This window comes from Schistocerca americana, chromosome 3 (assembly GCF_021461395.2).
Source record: "Schistocerca americana isolate TAMUIC-IGC-003095 chromosome 3, iqSchAmer2.1, whole genome shotgun sequence".
NCBI lineage: Eukaryota > Metazoa > Arthropoda > Insecta > Orthoptera > Acrididae > Schistocerca > Schistocerca americana.
This window is the reverse complement of record NC_060121.1, coordinates 193855078-193881022: the sequence shown is the minus strand read 5'-3', so window position 1 is coordinate 193881022 and position 25945 is coordinate 193855078.

Sequence of the window (25945 nt, the reverse complement as noted above, 5' to 3'; positions counted from 1 at the left end):
AACAGGGAGAGGTGTACTGTGACAGCCAGATGGGAAATATGTCACAATATAGAGTGTAGTGTAATGTACAGACGGTAGCAGAGCCAGGATGAGGAAGGTGTAGGCACATTTATATGGTCCAAGCCTTGTTGACACAAATTTATTATTTAACAATAATTAGTTATACATCCAAGTTAATACAATTAACAGTTTAAAGGAATTGTTAGCAATAGAATTTTTTTTAAACATTCTGCAGAAGAACATGCAGCCCCACACTGAAACATTACATAAAGGTACTGTTAGTAAAACGTATATTATTTATCGTGTGCAGTCATCAAGACCTCAAGAATACTGTTTTGGTTCAACATAAGATTAAAAGGCCAAAAATGCAGACCTTCAAAACAACTTACAAATAATTAATGTAACACATCACTCACAAGACTACACGAATTATTTCACACATATAGTCTTTTACCAGCTCAAAAGTCATTTCTGCCAGCTGTGTGATAACTAAATTTCATTGGTACGGAATAAACACAGCTCGAAAGAATGATCTTCCAACATACTATAAAACAACGTTATAATAAAAGATGTCTCCCTTTTTCCCATTCAAATTTCTGCATAATCGTTGTTCTACTAAGAATCTACAGTTGCTGCCTCTTACTTGCTACAGACAGACAAACACATCTGTCAGCAAATGATTGATTAACGAGGTGGAAATTTAGAGCTAGCAACTTCTTGTGACAACTAATTCTCAAATGCTGCCACGAAAGACATTCTACAAAACAGAATCACACAAATTAAAGTTCCACTCACTTCAAAATCCAACAAATAACGCAATATAAATAATGATCACTTCGTAACAATGGAATTGAAAAGCATTACACACTCAAGTGTGCTTCTCATTCACACCTGTCCTTTTAAGTGCATACACAACACAGCTCAAAATCTACATCCCAAGCAATATTAGTAGAATTAGGAAATCTGCAATTTAAACGCACCAAGTTTACCAAGATCTAATGTAATAATAATATGGACAGAACTTTCATAAAATGATCGATGATCGTGGATACCGTGCCATACGCTATGAAACAAATTAAGAGTTATTCACAGTAGACACCTGGCACGTGATGATATTCTCTAAATTATTCCAAATCACAAAATGTTGGCTACAAGTACCAAACCGATAATAAGTAATGATTATGAAATATAATGAAAGTATATGAAAATTTCGGCCTTAGCCAGGTGACGAGAACCACAGTTTCCTGTTACACTCGAGTGCTAGGCCCAACAAAAACAGCTGGTCATGGAGAACCACGCTAAGTAAGCGAGCATTCCGTCCTCCCCACATGCTCGCAAACAGCCACACTCCTCGCAGTCCTTAGTCGGCAGGCACCAGTTAACTCCCCGCCGCTTCCGTCCTGTCGCCATCTACCGATCGAGCCGTCCTCCCAAAAAACTCTTCCTTCGCGCACCAGCGCCAAACAGCGCTCAGTGATCACGCCCCCTATCGCTGCGGCGAAAACAAGTGAAATAACCTCGCGGGTAAATAAAAATGCTGAGCCATGACACGCCTCACCTACTTCAAGGGATAACAACAAAAATGTAAATATATTATGTGCTGCTTGTTTGAAGAATATTATTCAGAAGTGTACAGTCCATATTATCTACCTATTTGAAGAAAAAATGAGAAAAGTGAATAAACTTCTTTCAGTCATTAGTCTTCTGACTGGTTGACACGGCCCGCCAAGGAAGCCTATCCTGCACCAACCTTTTCGTCTCACGACTGCTCTTGTACCCAAGTCCCTCAATTATTTCCTGGACTTATTCCAATCTCTGTCTTCCTCTACAGTTTTTACCCTCTACGACCCCCTCTAGCACCGCGGAGGTTTTTCCCTGATGTCTTGACACATGTCCTGTGAAGCTGTTCCTGATGACCTTAGCAGTTAAGTCCCATTTGAACATACTACTGCCGTGACGTATAGATGTAACGTTCCCACAAAACATAATAACGAGACTATTATACACGTTCTGCATGTAAGTTGCTCTTCAAGGAGCCAGTAATTATGACTGCGCCGTCACAATACATTCGTTCGTTAATGATATTCGTCATAAATTAACCATCACAGTTTCAGAAGAACAGTGATGTCCATTCCTACAACACGAGAGAGAAAAATAATTTCATTAGCCGTTGTTAAAGCAGCCAGTGGCTCAGAAAGGAGTTCAATATGCAGCAACAAAAACTTTTGATCACTTGCCTAATAACATAAAATGTTTGATAAGTAGCGAAGCAAGTTTTAAATTCAATTTAAGATCATTTGACGTGGACAACTACTTCTATTCGACTGACGATGAATTTTCCATCGAAAATCAGTGGCTAGTAAACAAATAAAAATTAAAAAGAATGTAACAACGTGTTCATTAAAATTAGCAGTAATTATTTATACATACGCTGTAAACTGATTCGTTCCACATCATTTCAGTAAAGGAATCGTTGATGAATGGAACATGCAACTAATTAACTAATAATTTGAAAATAATTTATAATGTTACGTAGTGCTTCATATTTTAGTTTATTGTTCGCAGGAAAAGTGGCTCCAAATGAACTGTGTCGATCGAATTAAAGCACGTGAATATATCTGTAACTGGCTCTACGTAAGGCAATGGTGCAAGTCTCATCATTACCGAATAGTACTATCTTGAAAAACCATAGTTCATTGATGAAAGGAATGAAATAGCAAGAAAAACAATACTTTTCTTTTAACTTAAGGGTCATTATTTTGCCCCAAAAAGCAAAAGGATTCATCAAGGACCAATCAGATTATTGTTACATGGTTTATGTAGTATTCTCAACACCCGAATACAAAAGTCCCTGCCCCCCCCCCCCCCCCCCCCCCCACCCCTAAGTAAACCTGAGAAATACACTCCTGGAAATTGAAATAAGAACACCGTGAATTCATTGTCCCAGGAAGGGGAAACTTTATTGACGCATTCCTGGGGTCAGATACATCACATGATCACACTGACAGAACCACAGGCACATAGACACAGGCAACAGAGCATGCACAATGTCAGCACTAGTACAGTGTATATCCACCTTTCGCAGCAATGCAGACTGCTATTCTCCCATGGAGACGATCGTAGAGATGCTGGATGTAGTCCTGTGAACGGCTTGCCATGCCATTTCCACCTGGCGCCTCAGTTGGACCAGCGTTCGTGCTGGACGTGCAGACCGCGTGAGACGACGCTTCATCCAGTCCCAAACATGCTCAATGGGGGACAGATCCGGAGATCTTGCTGGCCAGGGTAGTTGACTTACACCTTCTAGAGCACGTTGGGTGGCACGGGATACATGTGGACGTGCATTGTCCTGTTGGAACAGCAAGTTCCCTTGCCGGTCTAGGAATGGTAGAACGATGGGTTCGATGACGGTTTGGATGTACCGTGCACTATTCAGTGTCCCCTCGACGATCACCAGTGGTGTACAGCCAGTGTAGGAGATCGCTCCCCACACCATGATGCCGGGTGTTGGCCCTGTGTGCCTCGGTCGTATGCAGTCCTGATTGTGGCGCTCACCTGCACGGCGCCAAACACGCATACGACCATCATTGGCACCAAGGCAGAAGCGACTCTCATCGCTGAAGACGACACGTCTCCATTCGTCCCTCCATTCACGCCTGTCGCGACACCACTGGAGGCGGGCTGCACGATGTTGGGGCGTGAGCGGAAGACGGCCTAACGGTGTCCGGGACCGTAGCCCAGCTTCATGGAGACGGTTGCGAATGGTCCTCGCCGATACCACAGGAGCAACAGTGTCCCTAATTTGCTGGGAAGTGGCGGTGCGGTCCCCTACGGCACTGCGTAGGATCCTACGGTCTTGGCGTGCATCCGTGCGTCGCTGCGGTCCGGTCCCAGGTCGAAGGGCACGTGCACCTTCCGCCGACCACTGGCGACAACATCGATGTACTGTGGAGACCTTACGCCCCACGTGTTGAGCAATTCGGCGGTACGTCCACCCGGCCTCCCGCATGCCCACTATACGCCCTCGCTCAAAGTCCGTCAACTGCACATACGGTTCACGTCCACGCTGTCGCGGCATGCTACCAGTGTTAAAGACTGCGATGGAGCTCCGTATGCCACGGCAAACTGGCCGACACTGACGGCGGCGGTGCACAAATGCTGCGCAGCTAGCGCCATTCGACGGCCAACACCGCGGTTCCTGGTGTGTCCGCTGTGCCGTGCGTGTGATCATTGCTTGTACAGCTCTCTCGCAGTGTCCGGAGCAAGTATGGTGGGTCTGACACACCGGTGTCAATGTGTTCTTTTTTCCATTTCCAGGAGTGTATATAAGATGCCAAGACTTTTCGTGAATGAAATACCGCCTGGCCAAACCTGGCCACGAGTAAGAAACAAGACGTAAGCAGAACGAAATCTGCCACACATCGTAACCGCGAGTGCCCCTCTTCTGCCCAGTCGATAACATTGCCTGTGCAACCACACTATTCCACGACAACTCGTCACGACGTAAAATAAGGTAATTCATTTTCTTGCCTAAGGAATAGGCGAGTCTAGAGGAGGGGTATGTGTTTCTTATAATCACGTCGCCAATACAAGCCCACTGCTGCTTTCGCGCATAGCTCCCTCTCTGAGGATATGTAAATGCAGCCACAATCGTTAGCACTCAGTAAGGCGTACGAGAAAAACACAGCTTCGCTCCAGAGGGCACAAACGGAATAGACTGAAGCAGTAAGCTTTGTTTTCCTTCAAAACCAAGTCACACATGTGTGGCGACCAAGTCCTCACTCGACACTGTTCGAGGCCACAGTCGCCTCAAAGACCTCAGGCGGAGAAACACGTGTAGCCCGCCCAAGTAGCCGAGAACGTCCGTCAGAGTGCCAGAGATGTTATAGCAAAGGTTTCTCGCGAGATGAAGCTTCGTAAAAACAGTTTACGTGAGATTGCCTTTTATAATGGACACCTTCCAATATGCCTCACAAGGTCATCTATTGGCTACAAACCAGCGATAATTGACCATTAGAGCTATTAATAATCGTACTTTGAAATAATATTAATCTCGGCAAGTTTGTTTCCAAACACTCTTGGTATATCTGTGCATTCCTCCATAAAAAACATTCAGTTATGTTCACGTTAGTGCAAAATTTCACAATTTAACACCCAACCGGACTCCCGAATTGGAAAGCATACGACTTTTTCTGAAAGTCGTTCTGAAACACTGGTTCAATACAATTCACTTACGTCATCAGACAGCGACAGATATCCATTCTTGCTGTGCTATAAATTTCTGCAACCTAGAGTGTGAATTCCATTAATATTATTAAAATAGCAGCAGCCAGTTGTTTCTCTCGCAAGCAGATAATAAGCTTGTTATAACTGTTCCACACCCTCTGTCCATAGACTTCTTTCTCCCCTGCCCCCCCCCCCCTTTCTTCGGTCTGTTCGTCACGTTAACCAGTTTCTCCACACGACAGTAGCCTGTGCCGTTACTCACTTGCAGAACAGTTTTGGTTCATATATTCATATAGTTCTAATACTTTTGCGGACTATCTGTTTAGTATTAAATTATCTAACGATGGCCTAAGAAGCCGAAAGTCGGTTCATAACGAAATATTAAATAAATATTATTGTGATACTGGAGAGGAAGCACTGAGCTCTGGTATTTAAGACCACGCCGCGTTGAAAAACTTCGTGTCCTCGTTAGCCGGCGTAGTTCTGTGATGATCAATTTAATTGATATCGCTGACGTGAGTTTTCACCACGGAGTGTGCGCGCGGCAGCAGAATCGGACATGCTAAAGTGGAGCACGCGCAACGTCAGGTGAATCCATCATGCATCTCCCGGCGTGGTCTTAAATACCAGAGCTCAATGCGTTCTCGCCGGTATCACCTGGAAATGGCTAGAAGACTTTGCGCCAAAATATTGTGGCAGGAGGTTGCAGACATCCGGCAGTTCTCCCGAAATGTTGTGGAATATTACAGAGCTTCTTAAACCGTTGCATTCAGCTGCTTTCGTTTTTACCGTAACTGTTGGTCTTGGAAACAACAAAATCAACCTCTTGACATATTTTGCATATTTCCTCTCCACGTTGTCTTATGAAACAGTTTTCTGGGTAGCTCATCACACAGAAGGAAAGTACAGATTGCATGACAGCGAGCAGTAAGAAGAGTGTGTTAGATTCTCCCATGGTGCTCTTCAAGGAGATAGGCAGTTTAACTTCATCATCATAATACTTATATTCACTAATGAAATTTGTCTTAAACATTCCATCGTAATTTGAGATTAATAGTTATGTCCATACCTACAACAATACGAGTAAGAGCAAAAATGATGTTTATTGCCTAGTACTGAAACATCAGTTTCTCAGGAAGGTTTTCAGTATGCAGGAAAAGAGTTTTTTCGACATCTGGGCAACAACGTAAACCGTTGCCAGGTTTTAAAGCAAGTATCAGATCTAACCTAACATCATTTCTCCTGGACAACTCCTATTCCATGGGGTTGTTATTCTCGCAGTATCTGCGTTACATAGATTCTCTTTAGTTTGTTCAGATGTTCTTGCACTAGCGACTGCAAAAACGTGGTCATTTCTAACTGTGGAGCATATGTAACATAGATCGCGCATGCCCCTATCTCTGCTGTGTTAACTCTTGAAACCAATATCGAAGTCACGTGGGTCGGGTCAGAAATCAGAGATCCTGTCATTACGCGCTGTGTGAACTGGAGCTGACAGAGTTTCTTTTATAGCTGAAATCAATCACTGATTTTGAGAATCCAACTAACTGTAATACTACTCTTGCAAATGAAGTAGTGCAGTGTCCACCCCCGGTAGCTGACTGGTCAGCGCGACAGAATGTCAATCCTAAGGGCCCGGGTTCGATTCCCGGCTGGGTCGGAGATTTTCTCCACTCACGGACTGGGTGTTGTGTTGTCCAAATCATAATCATTTCATCCCCATCGACTCGCAAGTCGCCGAAGTGGAGTCAAATCGAGAGACTTGCATCCGACGAACGGTCTACCAGATGGGAGGCCCTCGTCACACGACATTTTTTAGTAGTGCAGTTAACCTAGTTTCTCCGTAATTTCTAACAATAACGCTGTGGCTATCGTTTACGCACATGGTCAATTTGAAACGTATTGACAGTTCATCTAACAAGCGACAGAATGACTTTCTTTTTTTGGACAGTCAATTCTTGTAGTTCGCCGCTTCCACAGAAGTGTAAGACAAATAACAATTTCGAACGCAGCATTAGTTTTCTATCGATTTTACAAGACCATGTTTGAAGTGCTTTAGTAAGCTTTTATAATTAGGTAAATACGCTTAGGTGCATAACGTCAGGTATTTACACAAAATGAGCACGTGTGTGTTCTGACTTTTGCTTCATCCAGTACAGATTCCGAAACGATATCAAGATAGGAAGCGCAATTGATTACAAAACGTTTATTATACAGGTGTAGTGTGGTAGATATAAACGGTAAGTCACCTCAGAATCTTAGTCGTTCATCAAGTTTTACATCCAAGGACCAACACCCATGCCGGCCGGGGTGGCCGACCGGTTCTAGGCGCTACAGTCTGGAACCGCGCGACCGCTACGGTCTCAGGTTCGAATCCTGCCTCGGGCATGGGTGTGTGTGATGTCCTTAGGTTAGTTAGGTTTAAGTAGTTCTAAGTTTTTGGGGGCTGATGACCTCAGAAGTTAAATCCCATAGTGCTCAGAGCCATTTAGACCAACATCCATACTACCTTTCAACACATGGAAATACCTCTGCAAGTATTTTAAAAAAATTCACTTCCACAACTGAGATTTTCGTCACTTTACCTAATCTGTAGAATATAAAACAACTATATAATCTGAGCGTATGTGAAGGTCTTTCTTTCAGCACCTAATAAAGAGCACAACATTTGATCTGTAACAAAATATCATAAATTGTGCATGTAAGTGCGTAATGACATGTTCGGCTTCGTGCCCTGAGTCATGTGACTTAGATGTTGGTTTCTGTAAAATGATGTAATGCGTAGTCCATGTTTTCTATGGTCTATATTTCCAACACTTGATGACATAAACGAAATATTAGGAAAGTATTTATGACCACATTATTTGTCATTTCTTTTTTGTTGCTGTTTCTGATTTGATTTTGCAATTTGAGTGTGTACCTTGATAATAAATTTAGACGCGATGTTATTATTTAACCAATCAGCTCCTTTCCAGAGTCTGGCATAGCATAAAGCAGAAGTATTACCTCACTTAATCGGCGAATGAGCCTTACATACCTTGTCCTTTATGTCGCGTGTCAGTCCAACTACATATAGACAAATGTGATTTGTATCAGTCTTAAATCAAACTTTCCCTGTACCGCTTGTGTCAGTTGACTCACGTAGCAAAATCAAGTTGGAGACCCCATCAGTCTGACGTAGTAATTCCTTTGATTCCGATATCTTTGTATTAATATTTGGATGGAAACGGAATTGCGATTATCTGAACAGCTTAGCTGAATCGTCCATACACTTAATTTCCCCCCATTGACGCCCATGTTAAATAGATCAGCTGTCATATGTCGTAATTTCTTGCAACGTACTGTATCTCAACTAGTGCCTTGTCTCCACATCATTATTTTTACGGTTTTTCATGTGTGCTCCCAGACTGAAAAGAAGCTAACAGTTGTGAGATTAGTTTCCTGTTCTGGAGGAAAACAGTAGACAATCACGATTTCAACCTCATAATTTTACTTTCTTCATTTCCATTTCAATTTACATTTACCGAATGTGTCGACGTCTACACATAAGCATGGATAAACTTGCTGGTTTATTTTCAGTAACAGCGATGTAGATACTAGGTGCTGTCATATCTCTACTACCTGTTTCCTGAGGCACAATCATAGTGGAGGTTATTCTTTTAACATTTTTCAACCGTTATTATGTCAATAATGGTGGAACTATATATAAGAGGATTACATGTGAAGATGTACGTTTGAGGATAGCTTCCTTGCCATTAGACACTTAATATGTTTTAGAACAGTTCAGATGTAATTTATTCTCCAGAATACTACAGCCATTGACATGTTACGGAATTACTGATTTTAATGAGTGTAGCAATAATTCGTTATCTTACGTCAAGTGCATTTTTACGATAGAACGAATATTTTTAGCAACCAAATTTTAATTTTTTTTTAACGTATGTCGAAATATTCAACTTTCTTCCTTAAAGAATAGTGGAAAATCCTTACCCACAATTTAGGTACCTGTAGTTGATAAAATAAACTATAAACAATCGAAATGTCGCTGCTCTTTTCCCTAAATAGCTACCTGTTTTGGTTAGGGTTAATTCAGTTTCTCGAGTTGTTGTAACAATTTTCTAACAAATATTCCGAACGAATGAAAAGGGCACGTCTTTCAAATGCACAATAAAACATATTCCTTCAGTTTGTTTTGGATGGGAGGGATATTGCAGAGACTGAAAAATCACGGAATTGTAGACAGAATATCCAACGATGGGAAATAATCCTTGAAGATGCGATACATAAATGGATGTCAAAATGTTGGTCACAGATGTACTCGCTTCTGGTGTTCAAATACATTACTATGAAGAAGATCTGTAGCAGTTGCATATGTATCAACGTGCGAGTTCTGGAATTCAAGGGGAATAGTGAATGAAACATAAAAAATCTCTGAAACGTAAGAGAAACCCTGAAGCACCTAAAGTCCATGTGTACGAAATTTGGCATCTATCTACTCTAAATATGATATTTGATAACACTTCGTACCTTCCTGATATATAGAGGCAGTCAAATGAACACCAGCAGGGGGTGGGGGGGTGGAAGTTAGTTACTTGTTTATTATTTCAAAAGACATAGCCATGGCTGTTACCTCATTTATTTCGCTGTGGGACAGGACGGTCAAAATCTTCATGGAAAAATATTTGCAGCTGCCTCCATGTTTGTACCCAGACGTGCAATTCTTCGCTGGAAGCAAATTGACAGCCACGGATGTTTCTTCAGGGCTCCAGAAATATGGAAATCCTTTAGGGCCAGATCAGAAATGATTGGTGGGTGTCGAAGGGCGTCTCAGAGAAATTTCTGCAGCGAAGTCGAAACAACTTTGGCAACATGTGAACCGAACCACAAGTTACTGAACACCACGAAGAAAGAGAGCTGACAACTAAGGCAGCCATATGTGCTGTTAAGTAATTTATAATTTACATTTTACAAACTAGTTTATTAAGATTTGGGATACTCCAGGTACCGCTCACGTCTGGTGGGCCACAGACTTTATTGTTGGCAACCACAACTAAGGGCAACCCACTAACTGGTAAGAATCACCGCACATTAGGTGACCACCACTTCACACCGTCATCTCACCCCTTCCGCACGGTGACACTTGCCACGCCTTAGCACTCTCCTGGAATGCTTCCCAGAGTCCGCTTTCATCGAAAGTGGATCTGATAACTGCTTCAGCAATAAGTGATACCTCTGCACTCAGAAACATGAAGCCATTACTTGAACTTAGCTACTGTATGTAGTTTGTGTATTTGATGAGGAACACAAAGAGAAATGGAAAAATATCCCAAAATATAATGGAATGTGTTAACATGGAAGTGAAGTTATTTTCAGTGCGGTAGCATATGTAAGAGGTAAGATAGAGGAATCACATTTATTTGAGACAGGAGTTGAGAGCAGTGCGACATTTACACGCAGGGCACTTGGACCCTATTCTACGTGGGCCACGTGGTAGATGGGCTGCAGGCTAACTGGGCTGCCCATGTTACAAGCACCAGGGTCGACCTGAGGCATGGGGCTCCTTTAATTTACAGCAAATAAACAATTTTTTCAGCCTTCAGTTGCAAGGTAATTTTACTCGTTTACCTAGGTTTCGATTCCAGTAATGGAATCTTCTTCAGAACCTATAAATTAAACCACATACGGACATATATTACTCACTAAAATGCATTATCTGTCTAATGACTGAATATTAAAGAAATTGTGATACTTACAAAAAATTAAATTATTTTGTGAGCCAAACACTGGCCATGTCACAGATTAAAAATTAAAACAATAAAGACGCATAATCATAAGATTATGTCAGTCAAAATTAAAACCATTAAGGCGAACGTAGACGGAGCTACGCCGGCCAGAAATCAGGACCACACGTAAGCGGCTCGAAAACTAGGCGTTGTGAACAGTTACGCGGCGAGGCTCGGCCGCGGCCAAGCGCATGCGCAAGCGCAAGCGCAAGCGCAGGGGCGAGAGACAAACTGTCTCAAAATTACTTAGAGCAAATATACATGTAAACAAAATGTGACTAAAGCCGTCCTACAATTGGACAAACCTATCTATTGATATAGCAACATTAAACAATTTAACTGAGAACAAACTACAAAGCCAAGGTATAATTTTTTTTTCCTTTAAATATTATAGTAAGAGGGCGTAGCCCCGCTACAGTAACTAAAAATTTTGTGTCAAAACCATGCGCGCTAAGCATAAAATGTCTTTAACATAAAAACGCCTTAGCAACTATGTGTCATTACCAAGCATATAACGAAATACAAAGGCACACACGTACAATCGCATTATAATAAAGGGACAAAGCAGATAGGGAGACAGCATCGGCCATTCGAGGCGGACTGTTGGTCAACTCCACTGGAGTAAAGGTTGAAATCCTTCGAAATAACTTCTATTTTTTAATTGCAGCTGATCATTAAGCAAGTTGTGTCTATCAATACCAAGATGTTTAAAAATTTGCAATTCTTCGAGGGTGTCTAGCCTACATCCCTTTACTTCATTATGCAACAGCTCTGCGTCTTTTAGAGGCTTGGGAGCATGCGCCTTTTGGACCAGATGTTCAGCAAATGTAGATCCTCGAGTTCCATCACCGCTTTTTGTCGGCAGATGCTCTTTAAACCTAACAGACAGGGCCCTTCCTGTCTGGCCAATGTAATAAGAAGGACATTCAGCACACGTGATTTTATACACACCTGACAGCGATGATTTATCATTACCTTTATCCAGGGAATGAACTAAGTTCTTTTTGAGGTTGTTGGTGGTAGAGTATGAAACTTTACACCCTAGGTTTTTTAATAAACGACCTACCTTATAGGATATGTTACCTATAAAGGGAACTGATATGTATTTCGTTGCCTGGTGTTCATTGTGAGTATCTGAACTGGAAAGGGTGGTAGTCTTCTTTCGTGTTTTTTTTTTGAACAACTGTCTCACTATACTGGGATTATATCCATTATTCTGAGCGATGATTTCGAGGACTTTTAATTCGTTCTGTAAGTTGACTGGCGAAAGTGGAATGGAAAGAGCTCGATGGATACTCGAGTGAAAAAAGGCCATTTTTTGGGCCTGAGGATGGGTGGAATCAGCTGGGATGATGATGTCGGAATAGGTTGCTTTCCGAAAAATTTTGAAATCTATTTTGTTGCCAATAATGGATAGAGTCAGATCGAGATAGTCTAAGGTCCTATTAGCTGTCTGATTTTCTTGCGTGAAACTGATTTTTTCATGTTGGTTATTGAAAGTAGTAAATAACAGTTCTAGCTCTTCATCGGAACCTTCAAACACAAACAGCAAGTCATCTACTTATCTCGCATAGAACATTATATTATTTGCCAAATCTGGATAATTCCGAAGAAACATCTGCTCCATAGAGTTTATAAAAATATCTGACATGATACCAGCTAACGGGCTGCCCATAGCTAGACCACAGGGTTGCGAATATACTTTATTATTGAAAGAGAAATAATTGTACTTGAGGGTGGTGCGTAACAGAACCATTAGTTCATCGATCTCAGAGGCCGATAATTTTTTATGGTAGTGAATAAGACTAGTATTTGTTTCTCCAAAGCTGAGAACGAGCTTTTATGTAAAGGTTTCAAGCTTAATGTACAACCTAAATGGACTTCTCAAAGTGTAGAAAATTTAATTGTCGACCTCAAAGTTGGGCTTGATTGTGCTAAAATAGCAAAAAATGCGCAAACAAGAATAGCTTATGACGCCTGTAAAATCGTCCAAAAAGATTACTCTGTTCAAAATCCTGTTTCTACTGTCCATCAAACGTTGAAGAGCATTAATCTTAAGCTTAAAAATAATGAAGCACTAATAACTAAGGCCGACAAAGGCAATTCCCTAATTATCGCCCACAAAAGCGAATACATCCGTAAAACGGAAATGTTTTTTGAGGAAAATGGCATCGTGCCAATCGAGGTGGACCCCACACCCGTGATCCAAAAAGAGATAAGGTCGGCTCTTAGCAGTACAAAAAAGTTAATCGGCGAGTTTTATAAAAAATGCCTTATAATCATGAATCCGAAACCACCTATTTTGAGAAGCCAGTTTAAGGTTCATAAAATTTCCCATCCTATCCGTCCGATCGTTGACAGTACCAAAAGTGCATACCACAAACTAGCTAGGTTCCTACATCGTAAATTGAAAGAGAATTTTGTATTTGAAAAAAATTTCTCAGTCAAAAATTCGGTAGACGTGGCCAACAAACTTAAAACTTTAGCCTGTTCTGACATCACAAAACTCGTATCATTTGATATTAAAAATTTATACACTAATGTACCCGTTGAACAGACGATGGACATTATAGAAACCAATTTGCGACACTATAAAAAATTATCGGCCCCTGAGATCGATGAACTAATGGTTCTGTTACGCACCACCCTCAAGTACAATTATTTCTCTTTCAATAATAAAATATATTCGCAACCCTGTGGTCTAGCTATGGGCAGCTCGTTAGCTGGTATCATGTCAGATATTTTTATAAACTCTATGGAGCAGATGTTTTTTCGGAATTATCCAGATTTGGCAAATAATATAGTATTCTATGCGAGATAAGTAGATGACTTGCTGTTTGTGTTTGAAGGTTCCGATGAAGAGCTAGAACTGTTATTTACTACTTTCAATAACCAACATGAAAAAATCAGTTTCACGCAAGAAAATCAGACAGCTAATAGGACCTTAGACTATCACGATCTGACTCTATCCATTATTGGCAACAAAATAGATTTCGAAATTTTTCGGAAAGCAACCTATTCCGACATCATCCTCCCAGCTGATTCCACCCATCCTCAGGCCCAAAAAATGGCCTTTTTTCACTCGAGTATCCATCGAGCTCTTTCCATTCCACTTTCGCCAGTCAACTTACAGAACGAATTAAAAGTCCTCGAAAACATCGCTCAGAATAATGGATATAATCCCAGTATAGTGAGACAGTTGTTCAATAAAAAAACACGAAAGAAGACTACCACCCTTTCCAGTTCAGATACTCATAATCAACACCAGGCAATGAAATACATATCAGTTCCCTTTATAGGTAACATATCCGATAAGGTTGGTCGTTTATTAAAAAGCCTAGGGTGTAAAGTCTCATACTCTACCACCAACAACCTCAAAAAGAACTTAGTTCATTCCCTGGATAAAGGTAATGATAAATCATCGCTGTCAGGTGTGTATAAAATCACGTGTGCTGAATGTCCTTCTTATTACATTGGCCAGACAGGAAGGGCCCTGTCTGTTAGGTTTAAAGAGCATCTGGCGACAAAAAGCGGTGATGGAACTCGAGGATCTACATTTGCTGAACATCTGGTCCAAAAGGCGCATGCTCCCAAGCCTCTAAAAGACGCAGAGCTGTTGCATAATGAAGTAAAGGGATGTAGGCTAGACACCCTCGAAGAATTGCAAATTTTTAAACATCTTGGTATTGATAGACACAACTTACTTAATGATCAGCTGCAATTAAAAAATAGAAGTTATTTCGAAGGATTTCAACCTTTACTCCAGTGGAGTTGACCAACAGTCCGCCTCGAATGGCCGATGCTGTCTCCCTATCTGCTTTGTCCCTTTATTATAATGCGATTGTACGTGTGTGCCTTTGTATTTCGTTATATGCTTGGTAATGACACATAGTTGCTAAGGCGTTTTTATGTTAAAGACATTTTATGCTTAGCGCGCATGGTTTTGACACAAAATTTTTAGTTACTGTAGCGGGGCTACGCCCTCTTACTATAATATTTAAAGGAAAAAAAAATTATACCTTGGTTTTGTAGTTTGTTCTCAGTTAAATTGTTTAATGTTGCTATATCAATAGATAGGTTTGTCCAATTGTAGGACGGCTTTAGTCACATTTTGTTTACATGTATATTTGCTCTAAGTAATTTTGAGACAGTTTGTCTCTCGCCCCTGCGCTTGCGCTTGCGCTTGCGCATGCGCTTGGCCGCGGCCGAGCCTCGCCGCGTAACTGTTCACAACGCCTAGTTTTCGAGCCGCTTACGTGTGGTCCTGATTTCTGGCCGGCGTAGCTCCGTCTACGTTCGCCTTAATGGTTTTAATTTTGACTGACATAATCTTATGATTATGCGTCTTTATTGTTTTAATTTTTAATCTGTGACATGGCCAGTGTTTGGCTCACAAAATAATTTAATTTTTTGTAAGTATCACAATTTCTTTAATATTCAATCATTAGACAGATAATGCATTTTAGTGAGTAATATATGTCCGTATGTGGTTTAATTTATAGGTTCTGAAGAAGATTCCATTACTGGAATCGAAACCTAGGTAAACGAGTAAAATTACCTTGCAACTGAAGGCTGAAAAAATTGTTTATTTGCTGTACATTTCACAGTTGCTGACACGCTGCAATATGTTAAAGATTTGTAAAAAAGCTCCTTTAATTTATTTATGTGATAAGCCACGCGTTTCTTACCACACGACGGGTCAGAATATACGATTTAGCAAGTCCTCCTCTGTTGACTGTGAGGAGACGGTAACTATTGGTACTTCATGCATAGCAACAACACAAACTGAAATGTGTGATCTGCATGTATCCTGGGCACATTCACCGAGATCCTTAGGAATTTCTGTGGATAAGTGACACCTTTACGCACTCAATGAGAATTTTGGAATGCCAACGTTATGAAGGGTGGTATTCGTTGAGCGATATATTCCTTGAGAGCAGACAGCGTTCGTCCTCTAAACTTTCGGCACGACAGATATGCGGCTGATATTCGCTATTCTAACTTAGGTGCCAGACTTCAGCATATTGTAGATGCAGTAAAGGCTTCGTCCTGTTGACCCCATAATTTCGTGTTTCAAATGGCTCAAATGGCTCTGAGCACTATGGGACTTAACATCTGTGGTCATCAGTCCCCTAGAACTTAGAACTACTTAAACCTAACTAACCTAAGGACATCACACACATCAATGCCCAAGACAGGATTCGAACCTGCGACCGTAGCAGTCACGCGGTTCCGGACTGAGCGCCTAGAACCGCTAGACCACCGCGGCCAGAAATTTCGTGTTTATATCAATGACTAAATGGGTGGATGAATACAGTTCATGAGATCTCGGGGCATTCTTCACTAAGTCCATGGTTGTGTGCTATTAATTAAAACGTTCTCGGTCCCGGTTTGAAACCCGCCACCGCTTAAATTTTGATTAATAATCATCATTGGCCCTTGAAGTCTTCTGCCAAAACAGATTTGTCATAGAGGGCGGAGGAGCGAACAGAGGTTCAGGGCCACCCATGTACTTGGAAACTGCGTCTAAAGGCGGAAAAATCGGTAACATCAACGGCATGAGAATGCAGAATGCAGTGGGAAACACTGCATCAAAGACACATAACGTGCATCAACAGGACGTGTAGCCTGTATTTAAAGACGTGTCATGATCACTTCATTGGCAAAAGATTCCCGAAAAGTCCTCCATTCGGATCTCCGGGACAGGACTGCCAAGGTGGAGGTGACCATGAGAAACAGGTTGAATAACCAACGAAAGAATAACGTTCTACGAATCGGAGCGTGGAATGTCAGAAGCTTGAACGTGTTAGGGAAGCTAGAAATTCTGAAGAGAGAAAAGCAAAGACTCACTCTAGATACAGTAGGAGTCAGTGAAGTGAAATGGAAAGAAGACATATATAGGGTAATATCAACAGCATCAGATAATTGTATAACGGGAATTGGTTTCATTATGAATAAGAAGGTACAATGCGTAAAGGGAAATGATAATCTAATAGTCCCGGCGAACCGGATAGCAGGTGTAGGGAAAGGAGTAGAAGAAATGTAACAGGAAAATATGGGCTTGAGATAAAGAATGGAAGAGGAGAAAGACTACTTGAGTTCCGTAATAAGTTTCAAGTAGTAACAGCGAATACTGTGTTCAAGAATCTCAAGATGAGGAGGTATACTTGGAAAAGACCGGGTGATATGAGAAGATATTAGTTAGTTTACATCAGGGTCAGACAGAGATTCCGAAATCAGATACTGGATTGTAAGGCGCACGCAGAAGCAGATATAGACTCAGATCACAACGTGGTAGTGCTAATGAGTAGGGTGACGTTCAAGAGATCAGTCAGGAAGAATCAATACTCAAAGAAGTGGAATACGGAAGTACTAAGGAATGAAGAAATACGCTTGTAGTTCTGTAGGGTTATAGGTTCAGCAATAATGAAGAGCTCAGTAACCAGTACAGCTGAAGAGGAATGGACATCTCTATGAAGCGCTATCCAGAAGTTGGAATGAAAAACATAGGTACAAAGAAGGCAACTGCGAAGAAACCATCGGTAACAGAGGAAATTAATGAATGAAGGAAGTACCAAAAAAAATCAGGAAAATTCAGGAATACAGAAATACAAATCGCCGAGGAGTGAAATAAATAGGATGAGAAGGGAAGCTAAGTTGAAATGGCTGCGTGAAAGATACGATGAAATCGGAAAATAAATGATTGTCGGGAAGACAGACATAGCATATATTAAAGAGAAAACAACGTTCGGTGAAATTAAAAGCAATGGTGGTGAGATTAAGAGTGCAACGGTAACTCCACTGTTAAATGCAGAGAAGGGAGCAGATAGCCGGAAAGAGTACACTGAAGATTTGTCTAATGTAATAGAAGAAAAAACACTAGCTAGTCGATATAGAAGAGATAGCGGATCTAGTATTAGAATCAGAATTTAAGAGAGTGTTGGAAGACGTAAGAACAAATAAGGTAGAAGAGATAGAAAACATTCCATCTGAATTTCTAAAAGCATTCGGGGGATGTGGCAACAAGTCGCTTACTCACCTTGGTGTGTAGAATGTATGACACTGGCGCCATATCTGACTTCCGGAATACTAACATCCACACTTGTCTATGACTGCAAAAGCTGAGAAATACGAGAATTATCGCACAGTCAAGTTAGCAACTCAAGCATACATGTTGCTGACAACAATAATATACGGAAGAATGGAACGAAAATTGAGGCTGTGTTAGATGACGACCAGTTTGTCTTTAAGAAAAATACCTGACGGCTTACCAGAGAGGACATTATCATCGTTGATAAAGAACGTCCGTCCTCAGAGACCAAAAACAGGAAAAGTTAACGTAATATTGGTAAACTGCAGGAGTATCCAGGGCAAGGTTCCTGAATTAGTATCTCTTATTGAAGGAAATAGTGCGCATATAGTATTAGGAACGGAAAGTTGGTTAAAACCGGAAGTGAACAGTAACGAAATCCTAGACACAGAATGGAATATATACCGCAAGGATAGGATAAACGCCAATGGTGGAGGAGTATTTATAGCAGTAAAGAATTCAATAATATCCAGTGAAGTTATTAGCGAATGCGAATGTGAAATAATCTGGGTTAAGTTAAGTATCAAAGGTGGGTCAGATATGATAGTCGGATGCTTCTATAGACCACCTGCATCAACAACCGTAGTAGTTGAGCGCCTCAGAGAGAACCTGCAGAACGTCGTGAAGAAGTTTCGTGATCATACTATTGTAATAGGGGGAGACTCCAATCTACCAGGTATAGAATGGGATAGTCACACAATCAGAACTGGAGCCAGGGACAGAGACTCTTGTGACATTATCCTGACTGCCTTGTCCGAGAATTACTTCGAGCAGATAGTTAGAGAACCAACTCGTGAAGCTAACGTTTTAGACCTCATAGCAACAAATAGACCGGAACTTTTCGACTCAGTGAATGTAGAAGAGGGTATCAGTGATCATAAGTCAGTGGTTGCATCAATGACTACAAGTGTAATAAGAAATTCCAAGAAAGGAAGGAAAATATATTTGCTTAACAAGAGTGATAGGGCACAAATCGCAGAATATCTGAGTGACCACCATCAAACGTTCATTTCTGAGGAAGAGGATGTGGAACAAAAATGGAAAAAATTCAGAAACATCGTCCAGTACGCCTTAGATAAGTTCGTACCGACTAAGGTCCAAAGCGAGGGGAAAGATCCACCGTGGTATAACAATCATGTACGAAACGTACTACGGAAACAAAGAAAGCTTCATCATAGGTTTAAGAGTAGTCGAATCATAGCTGATAAGGAAAAGCTGAACGAAGCGAAAAAGAGCGTAAAGAGAGCAATGAGAGAAGCATTCAACGAATTCGAACATAAAACATTGGCAAACAATCTAAACAAGAACCCTAAAAAGTTTTGGTCATATGTAAAATCGGTAAGCGGATCTAAATCCCCTATTCAGTCACTCGTTGACCACGATGGCACCAAAACAGAGGACGACCGAAGAAAGGCAGAAATACTGAATTCAGTGTTCCGAAACTGTTTCACTGCGGAAAATCGTAACACGGTCCCTGACTTCAGCCGTCGCACGGACGCCAAAATGGAAAATATTGAAATAAACGATATCGGAATTGAAAAACAACTGCTATCACTTAGTAGCGGAAAAGCATCCGGACCAGACGAGATACCTTTAAGATTCTACAGTGATTATGCTAAAGAACTTGCCCCCTTTCTATCAGCAATTTATCGTAGATCGCTGGAAGAACGTAAAGTACCTAGCGACTGGAAGAAAGCGCAGGTCGTTCCCATTTTCAAGAAGGGTCATAAATCAGATGCGAATAATTACAGGCCTATTTCGCTTACGTCAATCTGTTGTAGAATAATGGAACATGTTTTGTGTTCTCGTATTATGACGTTCTTAGATAATACAAATCTCCTTCATCATAACCAACATGGATTCCGCAAACAGAGATCATGTGAAACTCAGCTCGCCCTATTTGCCCAAGAAATTCACAGTGCCGTAGACACTGGCGAGCAGATTGATGCCGTATTCCTGGACTTCAGGAAGGCATTTGATACGGTTCCGCACTTACGTTTAGTGAAAAAAATACGAGCTTACGGAATATCGGACCAGGTTTGTGATTGGATTCAGGATTTCCTAGAAGAAAGAACACAACATGTCATTCTTAACGGTTCAAAATCTGCAGATGTAGAGGTAATTTCGGGAGTACCGCAGGGAAGCGTGATAGGACCTTTATTGTTTACAATATACATAAATGACTTAGTTGACAACATCGGTAGCTCCGTGAGGCTATTTGCAGATGACACGGTTGTCTACAAGAAAGTAGCAACATCAGAAGACTCGTACGTACTCCAGGAGGACCTGCAGAGGATTAATGCATGGTGCGACAGCTGGCAGCTTTCCCTAAACGTAGATAAATGTAATATAATGCGCATACATAGGGGCAGAAATCCATTCCAGTACGATTATGCCATAGGTGGTAAATCATTGGAAGCGGTAACGACCGTAAAATACTTAGGAGTTACTATCCGGAGCGATCTGAAGTGGAATGATCACATAAAACAAATAGTGGGAAAAGCAGGCGCCAGGTTGAGATTCATAGGAAGAATTCTAAGAAAATGTGACTCATCGACGAAAGAAGTAGCTTACAAAACGCTTGTTCGTCCGATTCTTGAGTATTGCTCATCAGTATGGGACCCTTACCAGGTTGGATTAATAGAAGATATAGACATGATCCAGCGAAAAGCAGCGCGATTCGTCATGGGGACATTTAGTCAGCGCGAGAGCGTTACGGAGATGCTGAACAAGCTCCAGTGGCGGACACTTCAAGAAAGGCGTTACGCAATACGGAGAGGTTTATTATCGAAATTACGAGAGAGCACATTCCGGGAAGAGATGGGCAACATATTACTACCGCCCACATATATCTCGCGTAATGATCACAACGAAAAGATCCGAGAAATTAGAGCAAATACGGAGACTTACAAGCAGTCGTTCTTCCCACGCACAATTCGTGAATGGAACAGGGAATAGGGGATCAGATAGTGGTACAATAAGTACCCTCCGCCACACACCGTAAGGTGGCTCGCGGAGTATAGATGTAGATGTAGATGTAGAAGAAAGGTAATGGCACCAGAGAGGCAATTCTGACGTTGCTGTTGGTAATGGAAGCTAGATTAAAGAAATGTCAAGACACGTTCATAGGGTTTGTCGACCAGGAAAGAGCGATCGATAACGTAAAATGGTGCAAAATGTCCGAATTCTGAGAAAAGTTGGGGTGAGTGATAGGGAGAGATGGGTAACATACAATATGTACAAGAGCCAAGAGGGAATGATGAGAGTGGACGACCACGAACGAAGTGCTCGGATTAAAAAAGGTGTAGGACAGGGTTGCAGTCTTTCGCCCCTACTGTTCAATCCGTACATCGAAGAAGCAACGATGGAAATAAAAGGAAGTTACAGGAGTGCAATTAAAGTTCGAGGTAAAATTATAGCAATGGTACGATTCGCTGATGACATCGTATCCTGAGTGAAAGTGAAGGATTACATGATCTTCTGAATAGAACGAACAGGCTAGTAAGTCCAGATTATAGATCCAGAGTAAATTGAAGAGTGACGAAAGTAATGAGAAGTAGCGGAAATGAAAGCAACGAGAATGTTGTGACTTGGCAAGAGAGACAAGTCACAATGAGAGGAAGCCGAAATGCACGCGTCAAGCTCACGCAGATTGGCGTGAGGTCTGGAACAGTTAAAGGAATTAATAGTAGCCAATAAAGTACGTAGTTGATGCAATACTTAACTTTAATCCACAATTGTAGAACATCTCTCTTGACGGTACATGTTATAACCACAATATAAAATAATATCAAATGCTATGGCGCCTTGCTAGGTCGTAGCAAATGACGTAGCTGAAGGCTATGTTAACTATCGTCTCGGCAAATGAGAGCGTAGTTGTCAGTGATCCATCTCTGGCTAAGTCGGCTGTACAACTGGGGCGAGTGCTAGTAAGTCTCTCTAGACCTGCCGTGTGGTGGCGCTCGGTCTGCAATCACTGACAGTGGCGACACGCGGGTCCGACGTATACTAATGGACCGCGGCCGATCGAAAGGCTACCACCTAGCAAGTGTGGTGTCTGACACCACAGAGAAATTTAACATCAGTATTGATGGTCACGAAGTAGATGAAGTTAAGGTATTCTACTACCTAGGCAGCAAAATAAACAACGACGGGCGGAGCAAGGAGGAGATCAAAAGCAGACTAGCACCAGCAAAAAAGTGAACTAGCAGTAAACATAAGCCTTAATTTGAAGAAGAAAGTTCTGAGAATATACGTTTGAAGCACAGCATTGTATGGAAGAGAAACATGGACTGTGGGAAAGCGGAAACAGAAGAGAATCCGAGATTTGAGATGTCGTGTTACAGTAGAATGTTGAAAATTGTGTCGGGCTGATAGGGTAACGGATGAGGAGGTTTTGCGCAGAATTGGAGAGCAAAAGAGTACGTGGAATACACTGACACGGAGAAGGGACAGGATGACAGGGCATCTATTAAGACAGAAGGGAATGACTTCCATGGTATTAGATGGAGCTGTAGAGTGCAAAGACTGTAGCCGGCCGGAGTGGTCGAGTGGTTCTAGGCGCTACAGTCTGGAACCGCCCGACCGCTACGGTCGCAGGTTCGAATCCTGCCTCGGGCATGAATGTGTGTGATATCGTTAGGTTAGTAAGGTTTACGTTGTTCTAAGTTCTAGGTGACTGATGACCTCGGAAGTTGAGTGCCATAGTGCTCAGGGCCATTTTTTGCAAAGACTGTGGCATAAGACAGAGATTGGAATACATCCAGCAAATAATTGAGGACGAAGGTTGAAAGTGTTACTCTGAGAAGGTTGGTACAGGTGACGAATTCAAGGGAGGCCGCATCAAATCAGTCCAGAGATCGGAATCGGAGGAAGGGTTTTTCGGTTTCTGATTTTCTACTACAGTTAAGCATGAAGATCGTGTGATAGCCATGGAACAGTGCGTCAGGAAACGTAGCTATCAATATTGCTGCAAGGATATTAAATACTGCGAGGAGTTAAGGCAACCACCTTGCATTACACCATGTTGATTATGTATCGATCTTCTGTTTCTGTTGTGCACCTACCGCGATTGATGCCGTTAGCACATGCGGTATTCGTTTTGATAGAAACGTTTCTGCAGTAGCGATATCATGCTTCAAATAGTGCCAATTTCCGTCATATCGATGGAAAAAATTCCACTGAATTTATGCGTACCAGCCACATTTACATAGATATAATCACCCACTGAATGTCCTGCAGTCGTCGTACGAAGTGAGACCAATAGTTCGAAAGAACCTTACAGTCCCAGAAAAGTTCAGCAGTATTTCATTTGTAAGTAAGGATTTATATGAAGAAATAACACCTCTAACATGTATAAATTCACACACTTAAAACTCCGTAACACGTACGCAAAATATTTGCACATATTGAAATACAATTTCCTTACAGTTAAGATTACATACAGTTGACTCATTCCGTTCTGCTGTAGTGTTTTTTCTGTAGGAAACGGGGAAAGAGTACTCATTTTTCGTAATCATTTTATTTATCTGCAGAAGACGTTGCATTAGTAATTTTTCAGGTGCGGTAGTTCCCATAAAATTATCAAAATCGCACGAAGTTAAATGATACCCGTTCACAGAACGACACTACGGTCGCAGGTTCGAATCCTGCCTCGGGCATGGATGTGTGTGATGTCCTTAGGTTAATTAGGTTTAAGTAGTTCTGAGTTCTAGGGGACTGATGACGCCAGCAGTTAAGTCCCATAGTGCTCAGAGCCATTTGAACCATTTTTGAACACAACTACAAATCTGTTGAAAATCAGACGGTCTTCGAGAACTCTTATCACGAAGACGTCTTCAGTGTCAACAAATGTTTCAAACACGGCTTTTCTCTCGACTCCACAATAACAAACCGCATAGGGCCAGATAAGGAGAAAGATATAGCAACATACCTTGTTGTACACCTGTAGACCGAATCCAATTTTTAACTGGGAAACTGTGCAAAGTGAGCTGCGTCTACATCATGCACCAAAACACATTCATGAAGGTTAGGTGGGATCAGTTTTGGCCACGAACAGAGTATGCCAGAAAACACAATGTCGTAAACCGGGGCGGTTAAGCGAGCAGGAAACTGAAACGGGTGTATCAATTAATCATTCGCTGTGCCCGTCACAAATTCGCTGAAAATCCTTTTCGATGTTTCTGCTCAACTGTAGAGTGGGGTTTCTTCAAACCACTTGCATGGCTAATGGGATTTTTGAGCATTCGTCCCGAATGAACTGGGCTACAGCCGAGGAAAACTATACGCGCGGATTCGAGGACCGAACTCAACACAAGTTGATGTTTGTTCTTCCTGCGAATAGAAAGGGTCTAATTGGTGTTGTATTATTCTCTACATACTAACCTTGAGCAACACTGGTTTCACGTGACACTGGTGCATTGAACGTTTCTCATCCTTGCATTGTCCTTCAAAAATCACAGGTGTTAATTATAAACAATGCAGAAAAGTAGCAACACGAATGCTATTCAAAATTACAGATTTTTTCCCTATATCCTTAACGAAATTGAAAGTCATATTATCAAGGTAAATGTCTTTAATAAACGAAAGAGAAGATGCTGACTGGGCGAGGTGGTATTCCACATTCATCAGCGTTTTCAAAATTCCGATAATTCACGATGGACTTTGTGACACGAAGACAAGATTCGATTTATATCACCTTCTGACTCAGAATCATTCTCACATGGAGGTGAACCGTAATTGTTGACTCTGTAAATGTAGAGGAAAAAAGGCTTGCTGAAACGGGGTCGAATGACGGCAAGCAAGCGATCGGTCCTAATAAGTCCTCGCAAAACGCGGCCACATAATACCCACGTTTCGTTTGTTGCAACACTTTTCTTGCCTCTTCCCCCTATGTTTTCTGTGGCTCTTCACCAACGTAACTCGTCCGTGTACGGCAACTTCAAGTCGAGAACAGTTCCTATAGGTTCAGTTTGTATCACTAGGGCGTCAGGTTTCTTATTAAAGCGGATGCCGTGGTGGGAATTCACCCACAGAAAGACGATATCTGTCCATTTCGTTCATTGCATACATATTCCAGTACCACAAATGGTTCAAATGGCTCTGAGCACTATGCGACTTAACTACTGAGGTCATCAGTCCCCTAGAACGTGGAACTACTGAAACCTAACTAAGGACGTCACACACATCCATGCCCGAGGCAGGATTCTAACCTGCGACCGTAGCGGTCGAGCGGTTCCAGACTGTAGCGCCTATAACCGCTCGGCCACTCCGGCCGGCTCCGGTACCATATAAAGTATTTAACGGTTAGTTGTTTTGATCTGTCTCCAGTGTTGAGTACTTTTAAGTACACTTGAGGTCGTAAGTGGTTCTCAAATGCACTCTTACCTACAATCTCAATGAATTATTTTTTCTTCGAGATTGTCGAAAACTGCAGAAACGAAAAGTATTTATTTTTGATTACTTGTTCAGTTCGTAAACAGGGAAGGAAGTCAAAGAATTGCACATTCTATCGCCATTGATGCCTGGTGGTTATCAAAACTGATCACGAAAAATTTTAAAAGTTTTTTAGCAGTTATGATGTCCATCTGTATTACAAACAATGTTCGAGTGAAAGTGTCTGCTAAATGAGTTCATCGACAATTTTTTCAAACCAGGTGAATACAACACAATGGTTTAGAATATCAACCGCTGTTATACGTTCCATACTGCGACTCCTTTCTCCACGTAATTCTTGGTATACCGTTTAACACACCTTTCTTCCGATAGCTTCCCAACCATTGTTATTTCTCTGGATGGTCGCTGGAGAACAAACTGGATTCTCTTCAGCCCGTTATTTCTCTTTCAA